The following is a 21,666-nucleotide window of genomic DNA, read 5'->3' on the forward strand; positions in this document are numbered from 1 at the left end:
AAATGTGGAGATTTTCAGAGGGGTGTTCTTCTTCAGTTTCCCTCACTGCAGCTTTATTTCCTCTGCTTCATCAGTGAAGGGAACAAGGGGAGAGCCTTCAATTGAAACAAGTTGTTCTAGTAAGAACTAATCAGCCAACTTTCCTTTCACTGGACTAAATTTGGTTCACATTGAGGTCCACAAGTTAGATCTCTTGCACCTCAAATGTTCATGTGTCTGCCATCTTGGATCGGGGTGGATGACATTACGAACAACACCGTTGAGGTGCCCCTGTGTGTCACTCACTACAACTGTACCATATTGGGTTCAAATTGGTTAGACAGTCCTCAGGTTAGTGCATTTATGTCTCAAAAGTTCACACATCCACCATCTTGGATTGGGGTGGATGACATTATCACAAACTATACCGTTGGGGTATCAATATGGCTGTAGCAAATTTGGTTCAAATCAGTTAAGTGGTTCACAAGTTTATGCCTTTGCCATCTTGAATTGGTGTGGATGACATCATCACAAACTATGCCATTGATAGGTCCCTGTGTGTCACTCACTGCAACTGCACACAATTTGGTTCAAATGGGTTAGGCAGTCCACAAATTAGCCTGCTTGCACCTCAGATTTTCACGCGACCACCATCTTGGATTAGGGTGGATGACATCATTACAAACTAGGACATTGAGGTGTCCCTATGTGGCACTCACTGCAACTGTACCGAATTTGGTTTAAATTGGTTAAACAGTCCACAAATTAGCTCGCTTGTGTCTCAGATGTTCATGTGCCCACCATCTTGAATTGGTGTGGATGACATTATCATACACCATGCCATTAGGGCATCACTATGCATCCCTACAGCTGTAGCAAATTTGATTCAAATCGGTTAGGTTGTTCATAGGTTATCCCACTTGCACCTCAAGTTTACACATCTGCTATCTTGAATCAGAGTGGATGGCATCATCACAAACTATGCCGTCGAGGTTTCCCTATGTGTCCCTACAACTGTACCCAATTTGGTTCATATTGGTCCAGGCGTTGCAAAGTTGATAGTGGGGGACACACACACAGAATACCGGGCAATTTCATAAGCCTACTGGAAAGTAGGCTAAATATGACAGAGAATGGGACATTCTAACCTCTGTCCCAAGGTTCTGGGATGAAGGGGCATTGTGTTTCCCCTTGATTTTTCCAGAGGAGCTAATCACCCCTAAATCATTACATTCTATGGAGTTACACTCCATAGAGTCATGGAGTATAACGCATTACACTCCATGGAGTTACCTGTAGGATTGGGCTGGACCTGTGCGTCTTCCTCTTCCATAACTGACGCAATACATTTATATTGTATTTCCATATCAAAACCCGAGAACCAAGTATCTTATAAGAAGTGGACCTCACACTCTGGATAACAAACACTTTATTGATCTGCTTAAACATCCATGGAGAAGATCCTTCATTAACCCTCCTCACTGAGCAAATCAGGGCTCTTGTTTATGTTGCAGAGAGTAACTGTCTCTATTCAGCCCGGCATAGTTTCTTTCCCAGTTGCTGGTTACTTGTGGACTTTGTTTTGCTTTTAAAAAAACAAAAAACAAAGTTTGTGAGTATACTTAGAACAGGGAACCAGTTCCTCATAACTTTTGCTCTGATGACTTTTGTCAAAAAGCAGTGTATAAATATATATTTTAATAGTAACAATATATAGTCTGGGGTTTTTAAAATTATGTTTAAGGCATTGTTCATTCTCAAATAGTACTCCACTGCTGGGTTTGTGCTACAGCCTTAAAATGACTGAAATTTAGTTTGGGTGCATGTATGTGTTAATTGAGAGTAACCTTAGGGTATACGACTAGAGTCTTAGGTTGATAGGTGATGGATTTTATTAGGCAATAAAATATAGAAAACCATTAAGGGAAAATGGCTTACTACCTCAGCATAGATCCATGTGATTTATATCTTTATGACCTTAGGCATATTTGAAATATTGTCATCTGCTTCAGTATACATTATTAGATAAATCTATAGTGTGTTCTTACCTACATCAGAATTGATGTCCATTTTCTGTGAGAGAGAAATACAGCAGAGAGGAAAAACTCTCTGTGTATGTCGTTTTAATATTTTAAACTGTAGCCAAACTTGTCTTGCCCTTTTGTAAAAGCACAAGGATTGCAAAAATAATGTTTAATGAGAGTTACAGGTAAATTACCATATACATCTGAGAATATTGCATACATATTAGAACTGGCAATAGCTCATTCAAAAAACACTAATCCAGACATGAAGTGGGTTCAAACATAATGTGGAACCTACTTGCAAAATTGGTAAACAATTTGTCTGTGCCACATCAAGACAGGAACCTGAGGTTCACTCAGGGCCTTGAACTGAGATGTGTAACCAAGATTTGCAGTTGGCTTGCCAAACCAAGTGCTGCTCCCATTGAAGTGTGCATTATGTCTAGACCCATGCTCTTCATGAACCTCTGGTTTGTTCCACCTTTGTTCTGGTTTGTTGCCCCCTTTGCCATCAGGACCAATGGCTGTGAGGCAGCACAAGGCAAGCTGGGATAGCATCAAGGGCCTCTCTGGAAGGCCTGGCCAAGGGCACATCTATGGCTTAATTCAGCTGCTTCCAGCAAATTGAAATATGTGACCATCTGCCACACCAACTTCAGATCCCTTCCATATCTCAGGCTGGGGGAACCTTAAGTTCCATGTTACATGTGATTCTACCCACAGAATCTTTGTGTGTGTTTGTTTCCTGAAATGTGGGCAGCATAGGAAAAGCGACATATTGCTTCCTCTTTCTGTGCTTATTTGTATGTATTTTGTTTCAGAGTTCTTGACTGTAGTTTCTCTGTTGGTAAACCTATACAGAATCTATATATTTAATTCTCTTAGCCGGCATGCATGTCCTGGATTTGGCAGCGGAACTCTCATGACACATTGTGAGAGTTCCTGGCCTTGGGCGAGAGTTGTGGGCAAGAGAAAATGGCGGCGGGCCGCAAAACGGCCTGAGGAGGCAGCCTCGGCTGGCCGCTGGGAGGTGGAAGTGGCAGGACGGCCTGGCTGCTGGGAGCAGGAGGCATCGGTGTGATGGCCAAGCACAGGCGAGGGGAGAGGATGCACCAGGGAGAGGGCAAGGGGGCGGGGAAGTGAGTGGGGCAGCCTGGGGCAGGAGGGAAACGGGCGGCGGGACTCCCCAGTTTGCCGCCTGTGAGGAGCAACAGTAGCGGTGGGGCCCTTTTCAGCCCACCGCAACCCGGTAAGGAGAACCTCCACCTGGTAAGGAGGAGGTGGTGAGGTCTGGCTGGAAGTTGCTCAGTGCGGATGGGAGTGTGGGGCAGGGAGGAGAGAAATGGAAGGGGAGGGAGGGCAGGGGGAGGGGGCAAGAGTGAGTGGGGCAGGGGGAGTGGGAGAGGGACAAGAGTGGGGGAGGGGGCAAGAGAGGAGGGGAACAGGAGTGAGGGGGCAAGAGAGGGAGGAACAGGAGGGAGGGGGCAAGAGTGAGTGGGGCAGGGGGAGTGGGAGAGGGACAAGAGTGGGGGAGGGGGCAAGAGAGGAGGGGAACAGGAGGGAGGGGGCAAGAGAGGGAGGAACAGGAGGGAGGGGGCAAGAAAGAGTGGGGCAAGAGTGAGGGGGAGGGAGGCAAGAGAGGGGGGACAGCCAGCCCCAGGCCACTGCATCTGGGGATGCTGGGAGTTTTAGTGAAGAACATCTGGGAATCCCTGTTAGAGGGAACAGTGGTCATATCTATGTTTATTGAATGCTCTGAGTGGTGTGTAAAGTAAAGATTTAAACTTTTTGCTAATAAAAACTGTAATCACTATTGATGTAATGTGAATTCTTGCATAAGAAATAGAAGTAGACTAATGTTAATTCGCTGTATTTAGATTCTCTGATGTTACTTTACATTGGAGTGAAGGAATCGAGGTTGTGAAGCTGCAGTGTCTGAGAGGCTTTGGGCATTGGACCAGGAAAGCTTCAGGAGAACTGGTTACCTTGTCCAGGAGTCCCCAAAATGACGACTCCCCATAACAGCACGAATGTACTGTATTGTTTGTTTTCCCCGTATATTAGATTTCAAGTGAATGTTGCTCTAATTCTCTATGTAAGTATTTTCCTCTTCTTTTAAAAACTCAGTGTTTATTATGTGGGAGTTAGAATCTTTCTTTGATTAAGGCTGATACAATGAGCACCATTTTTAGGGCCTCGGGGTCATACTTTCAGCAGACACAGGACTTCAGTGAGAAGGAGAGTGGTGAAAATCACCTCTTGTTTGTCATGCGCACACAGTATTACTCTGCATGTAAGTTTATATATTTGCCCTTGTGAATACAGTCAGAGTCTGGATGTTTAAAACAGGATTTTAAAACTACATTGCTTAGAGAAATGTCTGCCTAGGGGGAGGTATTATTTCAAACAATTTATTATAAATTATGCTAACCATGTTTCCTGTCACTCTTCCCCTCCCACCCCCATTGAACTAATCCTAGACAATGTAGTGACACCGTTCTAATTAAGACAAAATCTAATGTCCTTAGATGGCACATTAAGAAAATGCCTGCCAAGGATAGTTTCAAACTGTGCTCTAGAGTAAGGCTGAAATCCTGCACTCAGTTACACATCCTTAATCCCACTGCTCTCAGAGGGATTTAAATGTGTGGAACTGAGTGCAAGATTACATGCTAGGATGCAAAAGCATACAGGCTGAACTCAATATCCTTTGGTGACTGCTTCTCTTGGGCCGCTGAAAGTGCAAGAACTGCGCTTTTAACCTCTCCTGAAGGATCTGAGGGCAGTTGTCTATTGAAAAATCAGCCACACACATAAGAGATGAGATTATGGTGCTGTGTAACCAGGATCTATATTTTCAGTGCGTTCTGTTTATATATGTTTGCCAGATACAGAGAAACCTCAATCCTATGGACTTCAGATGTTCAGACAGGGCAAGATCAGGGTCTATAGAAGGGTAAAACCACCCAAGCCCACCCGCACCAGGAAGCACAGGGCTATGTAACCACCTCACCCACAACCACTGCCATTTATCAGGAGGAGGCTGCTTCTCCTCTTCACCCACCTAGCCTGCCTGTTCCAGGAAGCGTGGGGCTAGGTAACTGCCTTGCCCATAGCTGCCATCATGTATCAGCAGGAGGCTCTTCTATGGTTTTTCTCAGTCCTCCAGCTCATAGCTAAGGAAGCTGCTGAGCTGTGATGCTAATACAAACAGATCACATATTTCAGGCCTGTCTCATTAGAAGCCCATTACATGGCTGAGCATTTGCAGGAGACTGATGAAGATCCAGGAAGATTCTTGATCTTACGGACTATGGCCGGATCGGGCAACCCTCCCCACCTTCATAGCCTGTAAAATTGAGGTTTCTGTACTATAATTTGTGACTTTCAGAGTAGCCATGAATATAAAAGTCAGTAGTCAAATGTTTGATTACGATCAAGATATGTATTATCCTGTGCCTTGTGAGTTCTCCCTACTTCTGAAAAATGTTCTTAGCAAACACTTATTTTTAAAAATAGAAGTGCTTGTACCTTATCACAATTTAACACTGATTTGTTTCTTTTTAAAGGGTTGTGCTATAGCAAGACATATAGCAATTCTATTTTAAGCCAGTATTGTGGTGAGAGAGCAGGGTGATCTTAATCTCTGGTTACACATGAAAATCTAGAACTCTGGTTTGGTACTGAAAATGCTGACTTGTCCGAATTAGAAAGTTGGCCTTCTCAGATACTACGTGACCTGCTATTTTGAGGTATTCGCCATTAATAGCAACTTGATGCTATATGCAGTACTATACTACACATTTCTTTGGTATTTCCACTTAGGTCACAGAAAATTAGCACAAGACTGGGAGCGATCGTCCTCTTTTCTTATCCAGCCATTCAAAATAAGCTCAGATTCACAAAAGCATTAATGCTTTATCAAATCTTCTGTTGATCATACTGAATTAGTCCAATGGAGAATATGAGCTGGGACTTTCTTGCAGAAAATGCCATAGAACTAGGAAGTTTCCAAAAGCCATGTTAGCACATGAGCCATCTTCACTGGTTTCAGTAAGCACAGCACAATCTTTTTGGAGCGTTGCCTTATTTTGGTGCCCAATTTACTGGTTCAGCATTAAGCAGCAGGTAGGCATAGAAAACTAGTCAACATATGAGATTTAAAAATCTTTGGTCTTCAGCTGAGAAGAACATATGCTCTTTTTGGCAAGAACAAGAGAGATACTAGCAGTGGGTAGGAGAAGAAGGATGCCATTGGTAAGGGAAGATGAGACTGACAATAGCCTAATTCAGATGTCATTAATGGAGGCTGTACTTGCGTACAGACTCCAAAAGTGTGCTGGAAGTAATGCGTGGTGCCGTCACCCGTTTGGTTCCCCTGGTGCTGTAGCTCAAGCTTACAGCATTTATTTGTATTTGTATTATTTTTGGCATTTATATACCGCTTTTCAGTCACACCTCCCAAAGTGGTTTTCATAAAAGCTTCAGTAAAAAACCATATATTCAGTAAAAAACCACGTTTAGATCTTTGCATGTTGAGCACTTTATCGCTTCTTTCTTCTCTCTTCCCCTCAGAGCAAGATGAAGTGACAAATACTGTAAACATGATTGTGTGCCTTTCCATGATCGAGAGAGTGGGGCACCCCACTCTCTTGATCACGGTAAGGTGTACGGTCACGCTTACAGTATTTGTCTCTTCAGATGCACAGGAGGCGTATGCTGCAGCTCCGGGGAACCAAGGCAGTGACAGCACTGAGCAGGACTTCCAGCACATTTTCAGAGGCTGCACGCAAGTACAGCCTCCATTAATGAGATTTGAATGAGGCTAATGTCAGGGTTTAAACGAAACACATTGCTTTTAGTATGTATATAATTTCAGGGGCTTTTGTACTAGCCAAACAGGGCCCAAGTTTGCTTCTCGTTATGCCTGTGCATTTTTCCTTGATGTTGTGTTGTGTTGTGTTTCCTTGTGTTGTGTTGGAGAAGGTAAACATTGTTTATATGATGCTTAGTGATTGCACCTGATAGTTATCTCTGCAGTCGTGAGGAGAATGCATGAACTTATCCACATTGTCCACAGTGTTGTTATATAGTGTTCCTAGCTCGTAGTAAAGAAAGAGAAAAGTTAGCTCTAATTAAAGCATTTATAACTAGGCTAAAATGCCAACTATGGGCAATATTATTTTCCCCCATAATGCATAAAGAGGAAGAAGAAATGATGCTTCTGTACACCTAGAATTGTTAGGGAATATATGAACATATGAAGCTGCTTTATATTCTGTCAGACCATTGGTCCACCTAAGTCAGTACACTGATTGGCAGCAGCTCTCCAGGATTTGAGATCGATCTGGAACCTTCTGCATGCAAATGAAGCTGGAACCTTCTGCGTGCAAATCATGTATCCTATCACTCAACTACAGCCCTTTCCCATACAAAAGATCCCTCCTTCCTTTTTGCAAAACGTCTCACTATTTTTGGAGCCAGGATGACCTTGCTGCTGTGTTCCTGACCACTCCTCTACCTTCCTGGATCTCAGATTATAACAAAGGACTTCTGTCTCTTTTAAGCGCTCTAACATCTAGCATCTAACATCTTGCGTTGTTGTTTTTTCCTTTCCAATCACTGAAATACTATGATAGAAGAAACAGCACCTGTGGAATCTCTGTTGATTTATCAGTTGTCAGGGAAAAGTTCTTGTTTCTTCCTATTTCCTTACCTTACTCCACCAAGAAAACATCTGCTTCATTATTGCCATCTTGGTTATTATTTATTGCTACTATGTGATTTTTAATCTTTACATACGTTTGGTGAATACTAATTGAATAAACTTGACTGTAGAATGAATCTGTGTTATACTGATCTGGTGCTGATATTGGCCATGTGGATGTAAGGATCCTGAGATCATATTTGCTTCAAATTATCTCTGGCTTATTACTTATGTGCTAGAATAGAATTTCCGGGGAAAGCTATTATCAACTTGTAGAGTTTTAGAAAATCATTTATCTTTTCTTTATATGTGTCAAAAAGAACTGCATGCATTTTGGACCAATTCTTTTCTGACGTTAACCAACAGAACATCCCTAAATCAGTGTACATCTGATAACATGACAAATGAGTACTATTTTTATTCTGCAGTCCTGTGCACAATTAAACAGCTTAAATCCCATTGAAGCTAATGGGATAAGAAACAGCCTAATTTTATCTAGGATTGCCGTTTTATTCGGTTTCCCTGTGTGGATAGATTACTATCTTTCAGTACGTGAATAATTGTGAATTTTTCACCATGACATTATAAGCCCTGCTGTTGTTATAGATTCATTAACAATGGAATCTGTGGTGGAGGTAGTAGTAGTAGTAGTAATCATTTTACAATCCATTGAACCAAGATTACTCAAATGCATTTAAAGATTGACTCAAGAGAGCAAATAACTAAACTGAGCTGAGTTCAGTAGAACATCCAAAATCTTTTAGAGGTAAACTGCATAAAAAGATAATAGGGTAGTTTAGTCCCTCGCCACCATCCCGCCCCCCCCCCCCATAGCCTCACATCTAAAAAGACTATCACAAGCAAATGAAGCTTTGGGATTTGGGGAGTGAACATAAGCTTGCATGGGGTGCCTGTATCATTGTTCTTTATAAATATTTATAACTCTATAATGTCAGTTAACTTCAGATTACTCTGGGCAACTATCTTCAGATGAGAAGCTGTTACATACCTATCATGCTCGATCTCTACAGAGTGATTGCCAGCAGAACCATCTAGCAGTAAATGGAGACTTCCAGTATTGCTAAGTTCAGTGCTTCTAATAACCAGTTACAAATAGCTTTGCTATCCTAGTTGCTATCACATAAAACTAAATTTCAGTACAAAGAGGTACTGAACTGCTCCTCATTTTTTGAATGCCTTCTTGTATCCAGAAATTATCTCCATTCTCCACAATATGTCCTTCAGCTTCTACACTTCCTGCTCACACCCTCAGCTCTCCATACAACATCCAACTTCTGTGTTTTCCTGTTGTTCTGACTTCCAGCCTCTGCCCTCACCCAAAACTCCCTGTCTGCTCTGTGCCAGTATCAACCCCTGATAACTGAGAAAGAGGTACCTCTTAAAGTGACGATTCCCTTATATTTAGCAGGGAGAGAGCAACTGTCCCTATCCAAATGCAGCTCTGCATCCCTCCAGTGGTTGTTGCTTGTGTCTACCTTTATGTTTTTTTTTAGACTGGGCCGTTGGGGTCAGAGAACCATATTGAAGCTATTCTCACGATCCCTGGAAAGCGGGCTAAGGGAGCTTGATCGTCTGCAGGGAGAGCGGTCTAAGCCTGCTTTCCCCGCAGAACCCTTTCCGGAGCTTCACATCGATCATGTGAAACGCTTCTTCGTTTATTTGTTCTGTGAAAACTGCTTTGAGCACTTTGGTTGAAAAGCACTGCAGTATTTTGTAGTAGTATTCTCTCTGGTCATCCACTTTCCTTCTACACCTTGGACATGTCTGACATCTTAGTGTTCCACAACAGCAGTGGGCTCTATGCCTCTAACAACTTGGGGATGGTGCCGTAGCTCAGTGGTATAGCACATGCTTGGCATGCAAAGCTCCAAGTTCAGTTCCCGACATCTCAGGCACAGTGAAGAATGTCTTCAATCTAACTAGCCACTGCTAGCCGGTATAGACAGCATTGAGCTGAATAGACCAATACTTTGAGCCAGTGTAAGGCAGCGTCATATATTCAACTTAGGTAACAGAATTTGAATCAAAGCACTAAAAGCATTTATAGTGCTACTTCTTAAAAATGTAGCGGCCAGTCCCAGTTTAATAAAATATTGATGACCCCTTGTCAATAGAGTGAATAAGCAATGCTTTGTATATTGCACACACAAAAACTGAGCTATGAAATGCTGTATTCTGTGACCTTTATAAATTATGCAAATGATCACAGTTGCACAGTTTCTATTATATATTATATATTCTGTGTTTGTATTGATTTGCAGAATTTATAAAGATTCTGCCTGCCATTGGAAGGGGCAAACTGCTACGTAGGACAATAAAGTCCTGCCTCTGTCCATTAGAAACTTGACTTCTGAGATTTCACCTGGAATTGCTGACATATTTTGAGACATACTTTTGCAGCAGTAAGGGCTTAAAGCTTCCCACCCCGCTTCCCGCCTTAACTCATGCATAGTCATAAAATCTATCATACTTGTCTGCTATTGAGGTAATCATACCTCAATTTATTATTTTTAAAAATTAAGCCTGGGGAGGTCGCAGTAGCGTGACACCAACTGCAATGTAAAAAATTTTTTTTTCCTCAAAACATGCTTTATTTACTATAAAAATACTTTTCTCAAAACATTCTTTATTTACTATTCATGTTTTTCTGTGAAGGAGTGGAATATAAAATGTGTCACTTGGGTCAGTAGAACCCCACAGTGTTAATTGCACTGCTACAACAAAAGTATACAAAAAAAATTACAATGTAAACAGCATCTAAAAAACAACTGCTGTGTATATGCAGATACATCTTTCCCTTTGCAGCTCACTGCAGCCAGCTCACTGAGTTCTCCAATATCTGATTCAGGACTATCTTCCAAGAATATCTTCTCTAGCAAGCTGTTGTGCCATGCTTATTGCACACCCAGGCCCCAATAACACCAGGACACATAAGACTGGAAGAACTAGGGCTGCTTTTATTAATTTAATTTACAATTAACCTGCCATGAGTAACATACCAAATAGAGTGTGGGTACCATCCATGTGGGTCAGCCTCATAAGGAGGACTGCCCATCACAGAGTGAAGGACGGTGTTGAATCAGCCCAGCTTCAGGTCCAGATATCCTCACCACTGCGAGGTTTTATCTCCGCTGAGGGGAGGCCAGCCAGCCCCTCCCCACCCAGGCTGCAAAACACTGAATGATGGGCCCAGCCAGGCTCCAAGTAGCGGCAGATCCCAGCCCAAGGGCCGCAAAACCTTCAAATGCTGTTCCTCAGCTTCGCACTCACCTTAATTGGTCAAACACAAATACGAGACAACCTACCCCAATCCACACTCACCTACAAAGTGACAGAACATCCCAACTTTGTATCTATCTGCTGCCTTCCACTGTGGAAAGGAAGGTGTCATGCGCGATTGCGAGGAACAGAAAACAAAGTGCTTTTTAAAAAGTTGCCAGAGATGGGGAGGCTCTTACTTCAACAGGAAGAGCATTCCAGAGTCCAGAGGCAGCAATAGAGAAGGCCTGTTCCTGAGTAGTCGCCAAACGAGTTGACGACAACCATAGACAAACCTCCCCAGATGATCTTAACAGTCAATGGAGCTCATGGTAAAGAAAATATTATCTTAAATACCTAGAGCCTAAGCTGTTTAGGGCTTTATTGGTAATAACCAGCACCTTGTATTTTGCCCGGAAAAGTATCAGCAGCCAGTGTAGCTCTTTCAACACAGGAATAATATGGTCTCTCCTAGATGACCCAGAGACCAACAAAGGCAGCCCCACATAGAGCGCATTGCAGTAATCCAGCCTAGAGATTACCAGCATATGCACCACCGTTTTGAGGTCGTTCATCTCAAGAAACGGACATAGCTGGCATATCAGTTGAAGCTGATAAAAAGCACCTCTGGACACTGCCTCAATCTAGGAGAAAAGGTAGAGGTTCAGATCCAGAAGCACTCCCAGACTGCGAACCTGTTCTTTCTGGGGGTGCGTGACCCCATCCAGAACCAACAGATCAGAATCATCTCCCAAGTTCCGACCCCGCACAGTAAGTACCTCCATCTTATTCAGTCTCAGATTCAGCCTCAGTTTGTTATCCCTCATCCAGCCCATTACTGCATTTAGGCAGGCATTTAGGGAGGTTATGCCTTCTCCTGATGAGGCTGACATGGAGAAGTAGATTTGGGTGCTGATAACACCCTGCACCAAATCTCCTGATGATCTCTCCCAGTGGTTTCATGTATCGAAAACCACCAAGAGATTGAAGATGATCAACAGTCACACTGCCTCTGTCAATTCCCAACTGAAGATCATCCATCAGGCTGACCAAGGCAATCTCCACCCCATAGCCCTCTCGAAAGCCAGTTTGAAATGGGTCTAGATCAGGCCTGTTCAACTTCGGCCCTCCTGCAGATGTTGGCCTACAACTCCCATAATCCCTGGCTATTGGCCACTGTGGCTGGGGATTATAGGAGTTGTAGTCCAAAAATAGCTGGGGGGCCTAAGTTGAGCAGGCCTGGTCTAGATAATCAAACTAGATAGCAGAATAGATGGTTAATCAAAGTAGATAGCCAAACTAGATAGTTTGATAGATATCAAACTATCACTAGGATACTGATGCCACTTAGGCCAGAGAAGTAGAAATAATATTGATATAATGCATTGGAAGTGGCATGTTGAAGCTTTTTCAAAGAAGCAGGAACTAAAACATTGAAAAGCTGAGAAGATCGGAGGGGGTGAGTGAAAGGCTCTGATTTTTGACCAACACGTTTTCCAACATGTTCCCCGTCCAGATAAGACGGAGGTACTTATTGTGTGGGGTTGGAACTTGGGAGACAATATTTATCTGCTGGTTCTGGATGGGGTCACACTCTCCCAGAAGGAATAGGTTCGCAGTCTGGAGGTGCTTATGGTGTCCCTTTCCCTGGTGTCCTAGTTTGAGGCCACTGCACCAGAGGTGCTTTTTATCCGCTTCGGCTGATATGCCAGCTGCGTCCATTTCGTGAGATGAACAACCTCCAAATGGTAGTGCATATGCTGGTAACCTCTAGGCTGGATTACTGCAATGCACTCTATGTGGAGCTGACTTTGTACGTAGTCTGGAACCTGCAGTTGGTCCAGAATGCGGTGGTCAGGTTGGTCTCTGGATCATCTAGGAGGGTCCGTATCACTCCAGTGTTGAAAGAATTACACTGGCTCGCATTCTCCCTCCTCTTTGCACATAATTATTTCTTACTCCCCCTTCCTAGTTCATGGCAAATATCTTCTGAATGTGCAAACCAGGATTTGAAATCAGAGAGGGGTGGAAAGAATCATGGTGCATTTGGGAAGAGTAAGCACCATAATTTGACATTACAGTTGAACCACTCCTGTGACTTTATCCCATTTCCTCTTGCAGTCAGTTACATTAATTGAACCTTACTTTTAAAATAGCTTGCAAGACCCAATAACCTAGCTGCTACAACTAGACCAGGACTGTGACTCACTTTCAGGCCTAGTTTAAACTGTGGTTAAAATTAGTATTTATCCTAAAAACTCACATGCAAATTGAATCCAAGTCCACAATTTGTTTTCCAGAGAAGTTATCTCAAGAGAATTATCTTTTAATTGCCTCTGGTGAAAGTTTTGTTTTGAAACATATTGAATTCTATTATTTTTATTCTGCTGAAATGTATTTTTCCTCTCAGCTTGAGGTTCACCTGTTTTTCATTGTTTTCCTGTTTTGTTGGCTATGTGCGATTGTCTTTTCAGACAGAAAAGTTTATCCGTATGGTTCATATTTTTGTTACTGTCCTCCCACTAACATATTTCAATATGATGTATCTGTATTTTCCAGTAAACATCTTTTGCTTTGCTTTCTCTCGAACAAAAGTTCTTTTTTGCAGTATATATTGCTCAGGGACTTAAGGTTCAAACAGTGCCTCTTTAGGCATCCAGAAGCAGAATCTGTACATATTGGTGATCTTCCCTAGTCAAGCAAACTGTCAGTCATGATTTTTCTTCTGGAAGTGCAGTAATCTGGCAAGGTCCTTAAAATTAATTTGGTTTTCTTCCATGTTTGATCTTTCTTTTGAATGTTCTTGAGTGGCTAGAATGAATTATAAGTGGCATGATATTAGCCAGTTAAAAGAGTTTAAAATCCATAGTGCAGGCTGTATGTTCAATTATATTCTTCAGTGATGGAAAAGGGAACATGGGATTGTTCCCTAAAAATATAGGACTATTTGTATCCAATGGTTGGTCAGACGTCTTTCTGTCTCCTAAGGTGGAAAGCAGTAGTTTGGAATTAGGCCCACATACAAAAGTACTGTGGAGAATGGTGAGATCTCTTCTGAATTTTATGTTTGTCGTGAGGAAATAATCATAGTAATTAGTATTTGAGTTGGGCATTTAGTTTAAAAAAAAAATACTTGGCAAAGGACTAGTTAAATATTGGTCAATTGCTCCTGACTTTGCTATCCTGACACCATAAATAATGCCCTCAAACGGGTGGGCTGCCACCTATACACGGTTGTATTTCTTAACTTCATGGATATTTGAGCGAGACGAGGGGTCGTTTGTTTATGCATTTGTATTTCAACTTTTTATCCAAAGGATTATGAAGACACTCTATATAGAATAAAAAAGATAATTTAATTTAGTCTCCTTCCAGTGTTCCTTCTAAGGTGTGCACATGTGCACACACTTGCGTGCTTTTTGATGTTCATTTAGTTCATTTTAGATCATTTTAGTTCATTTTAGATCCCGTTCAGGTTGAATCAGGAAGGCTCCCACTCTGAATGCACATACCGCCTTGATACTGCTGCTCAGAACAAAACTCATTCTGCACACAGATGAAAACAAGTAGAGAGAACACTGTCTGCTCCTACTCCCTCCGACACATTGCAGTGCCCAGAGGTGGCCACCGACGCCAAACCCACCAGTTTTCATGGGGTCATCATGGCTGTGCCCATCCCCATTAATCATTTGATTTCCCGAAGCACTGGTAGTTGGATGAGCAGTGCCTTTCTGTGTTCTTCTTACTGCATTTCTCCTTGGACTGTAGGCCTTCTCACTGAACAAGGACAGAGGAGGAGGACAATAGGCATTCTATTGAGAGTTCTTGAGTGATAATTTAGCTGGCACTTGATGCTTAGGCTTACATGCTGCTAAGCATTACAGAGACATAATGCTGCATCCCGTGTCTGCTTTGGACCCCTAAGTTAGCAGGGACACTGCTCAGAAGCAGCAGTTGCGCAAAAAGCACTACTGCAGTTTTCCTTATTTGCCACAACTGCTGCTTCTACACCATCAGGACCGTCTGCATCAATCTCAGAGCTCAGTGTTACATCTTTGTGACACTGCGCATCATGTAAAACCTTAATATTTAAATAGTAGGTGTTTTAGGTGCCCAAAGTATTTCACATGCATTATAGTAATCTTTATAGCAACCGAGATACTCTAGTAATACTACCCTATACAGAAGAAGCTAGTTACTTGCAGGGGTTTCCTTCTTCAACTACTTCTGCGAGTAATGGAACCATGAGTAATGAGTCTTCATTGCTGTGGGGAAAGGTGGGATTAGCTTCCGAAGTGGAGGGGAAACACACCAAAAAAAGTCCCCAAAAAAGTCAAAATAACTTGAAAAAACTTACTCTGGCATGCTCCACAGGATCTGTATATGGCAAGGAATCCCCCCATGTGTGCAGGAATGCCCTGAAATGTCCCCCAAAACCACAGGGGAAAGTCGAAGTCCATTTTTGTAAAGGAAGGTGCCACAAAATAGCTCCCTGGAGACAAAATAGCAGGTGGAAGTGACCTCTGCAGTCACTTCTGGCCCTCTAGGAACTGTGGATACGTGGATTTTAACCACTTCGTATCCGCAGATACTGGAAACAGGTATCAGTGAGTCTGCCTACGCAGACCTGTGATTAATGAGGTTCTCCTGTATTACAAAGCAGTTTGTAGTATGTAAACATCGTTTTCCCCATAGTGAATGATTATTTGGAAATGATAATAAGACACTAGAATCTATGCCATATCTTTCATTTTCCCTGGCCTGTACTTAATTAGATGGACTTCATTTGTTCAGTTCACAGTGGTTCCTACTGTTCAGTGATCCACTATATAGTTAGGCATCCCCACAGTGGTACCTGCAATAAATTGATTTTTTGCCTCATCTTCACTATTCAAATGCTTTTAACTATGGCCCAGTGCATTTAAGCTTCTTCTAAGTTGAAAGAATTATAATTGCAACTTTCAACACCTTTATTTATCTTCCTTGTTGTAGATGAGAACTAGAGTTGAGAAATAGTGAGTATTGATACAGCAAAATTGGTATTTTTAGGCAGGTCCAACAGTAGATCACATTATCTCCGGCTGTAGTATTCTCATTCCAAAATTAATTTGTGGACTTCAGGAATTGTTTATGTGAATATTGTTCTAGATCAGCAACTCCTTAGCCAGCTATTGACCTTTCTCTTCTTTCTAGTGTTGAAAACAGCTGGGAGTGGGATGTGGCACTAGTGATTCTGCATCGGAGGCATTGCTTATGTTCTACCAATTCTGGATATAAATCAGAATTTACTTATTATTCTCCATGCTGCAATTTGCTTGTTTCTCTCAGTTGTTATTTTCTCTATTCCAGCTAATAAATAAGCATTTCTTTGGAGGTTCCTGTGCACATGACTGTGTATGTATATATATGTTTAAGGCATGATCCAGCTAAAGTATAAGCTTTCTTATAATTTCCATTGTTTTCAGTTAGAAAACAAATGATTAAATCCCTCTCATTTAAACCAATGGAACATAAAAGTGCCCACAATATGCCAACAAATCTAGCTTGTACTCTGCAAACGTATGTACATTCCTGGCTGCCACCACGTTTACCCTCTAATAATGTGAATCTGATTTAAGTTGGTTAAGAGAAACTCTCACATCCATGCATTCCAATTTCATACGTGGTTTGCTTTGCTCTTTGCTGGAATGTGGCTTCTCTTGTGAGACAGAATTCTTGTCTGATATTTTTGAGCAACAACCCTAAAAATGCCCCATTTTCAGATCTGTTATCATGGAATTTTTTGCTACATGCTTCAAAATTTCAGCTTGTGTCTCATGGAAGTACCCTAACATTGGCTTATGTACTGTGTATTGAACCACATACCTAAGTGGGATGCAGGTGTGCTGCTTCTGTGGTCTATACTGTCAACGCTCCTTGTGTAGGCATGGGAGGCTCTGAGCAAACTGTGTTCTGCCTCTGAACAGCTGTGCCTTACTCCCATTGGGAATGCTGAGAGCAGTGTTCCCTCCAAGGCATGTGCGTGTGTGCATGCTCGCATGTTTATTGATGTCCACTCAGTTAATTTTAGATCCCACTCAAGCTGAATCGGGAATACCCAACTCTGAATGCAAGTGCGCACACACTGCCTTGATACTGCCGCCCAGAACAAAACTCATTCTGCACACAGATGAAAAACATTAGAGAGAACACTGGCTGGTGGTCAAGCACAGCTGCTCTGACACACAGCATTTTTCACCCAGAGCCTTCCCTGCCCATGCTAGGGATGGTAAGTGTCTTGGAATCAGCGAGCCCACATCTCACTTGTGTGTAGCTTTTGTTGCACAGTATCCTTAGGAACATAGGAAACTGCCGTATACTGAGTCAGACCATTGGTCTATCTAGCTCAGTATTGTCTTCACAGACTGGCAGCGACTTCTCCAAGGTTGCAGGCAGGAATCTCTCTCAGCCCTATCTTGGAGAAGCCAGGGAGGGAACTTGAAACCTTCTGCTCTTCCCAGAGTGGCTTCATCCCCTGAGGGGAATGTCTTACAGTGCTCACACATCATCTCCCATTCAGATGCAACCAGGGCAGACCCTGCTTAGCTATGGGGACAAGTCATGCTTGCTACCACAAGACCAGCTCTCCTCTCCTCAATACAGCACCCGGTATTCCCAGGCGGTCTCCCATCCAAGTACTAACCAGGCCTGACCCTGCTTAGCTTCCAAGATCAGACAAGATCGGGCGCATTCAGGGTAGTGTGGCTGTAGACCTTCATTGTTTTTCACTGTAGCTCCTCTTTGGGTTCTGTAGCTGCCTCCAAAAGCTATTAAGTAGTTTTTTCTTATTTCTTGTTCTGACTCAAACTTGTGGGTCTTCAGACACAGTTTTGTTGAGCCAAACAGTTCTGATCAAACAAAAAAGTGCTGTCTAGTGTAAGGAGAATTGGAAACCACTTTCACATTACTAATGAAATCTACCCTGTCCTTTATTTGGGCTTATCATAAAGTGTAATCTTGTTTGTGTTTTTTGGTACAAACCTTCTTGGCCTACCTCTTGGAAGCCTCATTATGGATCAGAACCCACTGGTTGAGGTGAGGATTAGCCTCCCAACTCCCCAAAAGAAATTGGAGTAAAATGCAGTTTGATGATGTCGATGATATTGACTTTGTGTTCTGTGTGGTTTTGGGTTTGGGGTTTTTTGTAACTATAAGACTGTTTTCACAAACAGCCCAACTCAGGCCAGGGCAGCACAGCCTGGGTTGGGCTGCTCGTGTGAAGTGCTAGGATCAAGCCCAATCCCAGAGCTGCCCTCGCAGGTAACCCTACTTTCACCCCAGTCTTTAGCCAGGGTTAAGGGCATGAGTGTGCCCTTCTCCATGGAGCCGGAGTCTCCAGCTCCCTGCTCTGCCACTCATGTGTCACAGAGAGCAGCAGAGTGTATTGGGGGTGGTGATTGAACTGGGTGTGGTGATTGCAAACTGGAGGTGGTGAATCATAGGAATATAGGAAGCTGCCATATACTGAGTCAGACCATTGGTCCATCTAACTCATTATTGTGTACACAGACTGGCAGCAGCTTCCCCAAGGCTGCTGCCAATTGGGGAGGCAGGAGCCTGCCTCTGCCACCTCCCTCCCCATAGAGGTCATTTGCATGACCTCCATGAGTGACCACTTGCCCAATGCTCAGAACAGAGTTTACCACCCAGTCACCATCTTCCCATCAGTGGTCATTCTAATTTTTTTCATCTCTGTGGATTGAGTTTTGTTCTGCGCAGCAGTATGAAGGCAGTGTGTGTGCACCTGCATTCAGAATGGAGCCTTCCTGATTCAACCTGAGCAGGATCTAAATTTAGCTGAATGGACAACCAGAAACTTGTGAATGTGCACACGTGTGCATGCCTTAGAGGGAACAGTGTTTCCCATGCTGTGTTCAGCTATACAAAAGATTCCAAAGAATGTGTGCTCAGATAGCCTGTAAGGAGGAAACCAGAAAGCGAGAGAGAGTGCTCCAAATATAATCCTGTAGAGCGGAGAAATAGGAACTAACTAGTAGGTGAGGCTCATTGTTGACTACACAAAGTCGTTTTGTGTAGATTACATTGCTGGGAAAGCAAGAAATGAAATCCAAGAGGCAATATCACAGTTTCTGAGAACGTTACCCCTGTGATTAATATCACAGGAGTGTTTGACCTAACCCCCAAAATGGGGTAGGTTCCTCAGCTAAACAATCCGCTCTCACAGCGAGAGTTAAAAGAGCAGGCTGTGCGGCAAGAGTGGCTATTTAAACATCAAACCTTCTCGCGCAGCAGTGGAAAAGCTCGGGGAAATGTAAAGTTTAAATAGCCACTCTACCAGCTTCTCAACTGATGCGCAGGGAAGTTTAAAGAAGTGGCACAAGAGGCAAGAGTGGATGAATCCGCCTGTACCTTTCACACCTTTTCTTTAAATTTCCCTGTGTGCCAGCTGAAAAGTGGGGAGAGTGGCTATTTAAACTATTCTAATTTTGTGACGAGGGTAGAAAACCACTAATAACTGAAACTACCCCCACGGTAGCTAAATTAGTATGCATGGAGGTGGCTCATGAATGGGCTATTTGGAGGCCACCTGTATATGTCATAGAATTTTTTAATAATGTGCTTGCAAAAGGGAAGTGAAAGAACAGTTTGTAATTTGTAGGATTTCAACTTAAAACATTTTTCATGTTATTTACCAATTACCATATATTTTCTATTTTCAGAATAGAAGATCAGGCTTTGGCAGGCCAGCAGGCCATAACAGGGGAAGGGAGTCCAGTAACCTAATTACTGTTTTCCCTTCCAGCTTCCTAGTCAGCTCTCAAGCTTTGGGGAGTAGTTCCGTCTCCCCACTGAACTTAACCATGCTCCTTTGTAATGCCAGGCCACTACAAAATAAGATTGAAATCATCCATGATTTGATTGTGGATGAAGGAGCTGACCTGTCTTGTATAACTGAAACCTGGTTTGGGGAGGCTAGTGGGCTTTTCCTCCCCCCCCCCCTACTCTGTTGTTGAGCAGGTATGGGGAGGTGGGCGGGTGTGTGTGTGTGTGTGTGGAGTGGCTCTGGTCCATAAGAACAGCATCTGTCTTACCAGGATCCCTGTGAAAGAATTGACTTACATTGAGTGTGTGTACCTTAGACTGGGGACTTGGAATGAGATTGGATTCTGTTGTTGTACCGTCCACCCTGCTGCCTAACAAACTCCCTAACTGAGCTGATGGAGCTGGTCGCTGAGTTGATGTTGGAGTCCGCCAGGCTTTTGGTGCTGGGTGATTTCAGTGTCCACTTTGGGACTGACTTGTTTGTTGCTGTCCAGGAGTTTATAGCGGCCATGACAACTATGGCCTATCTCAATTAGTCCTAAGACCTACACATGTTGATGGTCACATGTTGGATTTGGTCTTTTGCTTGGATCAGGGAGGTGTTTGTGGGTGGGGGTCTCCTGTAGTTTCCCCATTGTCATGGGTGGACCACTTCCTGGTTAAAGTTAGTCTCAGGGTCACGTCTGACCCCTGCAGGGGTAGTGGACCTATTGGAATGGTCCTCCTGAGAAGGCTCCAGTTGGGTCCAGTAGGATTCCAAGGGCCTTGAAGGGTTTTGGAGTTGGTTTGGCTGGTGATCATGGGCAGATTTAACAATAGGCAGGATAAGCAGCTGCCTACAGCAGCAAAATAAATAAATGTATGAGAGAGATTCAACAAACCAACCAGCAGCAACAACAAGAAGAGCAGGCAGCCGCTGGCAATGCACTGGCAGGAACTAAAGCAAGCGAAACAGCTTGAAGGGGGGTGGAGGCACACCGCATCGCTCTCTCTCATCTCTCAGACTGTAGTCTCAATGTCAGTCGTCGTCAGTGTGTGCACACGCCTGCGCAGTGCTGCAGAGCAGAACGGATTGTTCCCGCTCAGAGAGGGAGGGAGGGAGCCAGAGGGAGGAGGCAGGAAGCAGCAGCAAGGCAAGCAATCCTACTGGATGCCGGTGGATCGTGGCTCTGTTTCTTGGCACATGCTTCTTGTTCTTCTCATTCTCTGTGAGTCAGTCAGCATCAGGCAAAATCAGGTGTGTGTGTTTTTGTTTGTTTTTACTCTGTCCGTGTCGTCCATCCCTCCCGCGATCGGAGGATAGAGCTAGTTAGCTAGCCTATTAGGAGAGATTAGAGAGGAGAGAGGTACTAGTACTACGGTTTGTTGTTTGATGAAGCCCTCTTGGCTCTCCTCCCTCTCCGGTCCAGTCCCCGCACCCGGTCCAAATGCCTTGGAATTTGTGCAAGCCATCTCATGCACCTGAAAAGGAATGTGTGTATGTCTCAGGAGACTGGTGTCATGAGACTGGTGTCACAAAGTGATGAAGTTGGTTTCCAAAATGACCTATCTTCTTCTGGGACTTGAAGGCAAGCCTGTTGCTAGCTCTCTTCCCTTTCTCTTACTTTCTCACCTCCCCCCCCCCCAGCTCACCCACCCCCAAGTTTGAAGAGCTGAAGTGGAATGTGTGTGTGTGGGGGGGGTGATGAACTGAGTGTTTGTGGGGAGAAGGGAGAAATGACTGAGCCTGCTGCACTTGTACACAATTGCAAAATCCATTCTCGAAAGCAACCTGGTTCTGCTTAACACTTGAATTTAGAAAGAAAGAAAAGCCAGCCGCTTCGAGAGAGGGTGTGTGCACTTCTTCTTTTCTTT

At 43.4% G+C, this 21,666-nt stretch overlaps 1 protein-coding gene and 1 pseudogene across 6 annotated transcripts in view; one reads left to right on the forward strand and one right to left on the reverse strand.

Moving 5' to 3' along the window:
• The window catches only part of CTBP2 (C-terminal binding protein 2), a 305,305-nt gene that overhangs the window by 223,787 nt on the left and 59,852 nt on the right, over positions 1-21,666 (forward strand). The window lies entirely within an intron of this gene.
• LOC128352609 (uncharacterized) lies at positions 17,623-17,741 on the reverse strand (annotated as a pseudogene).

This window comes from Hemicordylus capensis, chromosome 3 (genome assembly GCF_027244095.1).
Source record: "Hemicordylus capensis ecotype Gifberg chromosome 3, rHemCap1.1.pri, whole genome shotgun sequence".
NCBI classification, from domain to species: Eukaryota; Metazoa; Chordata; class Lepidosauria; order Squamata; family Cordylidae; genus Hemicordylus; species Hemicordylus capensis.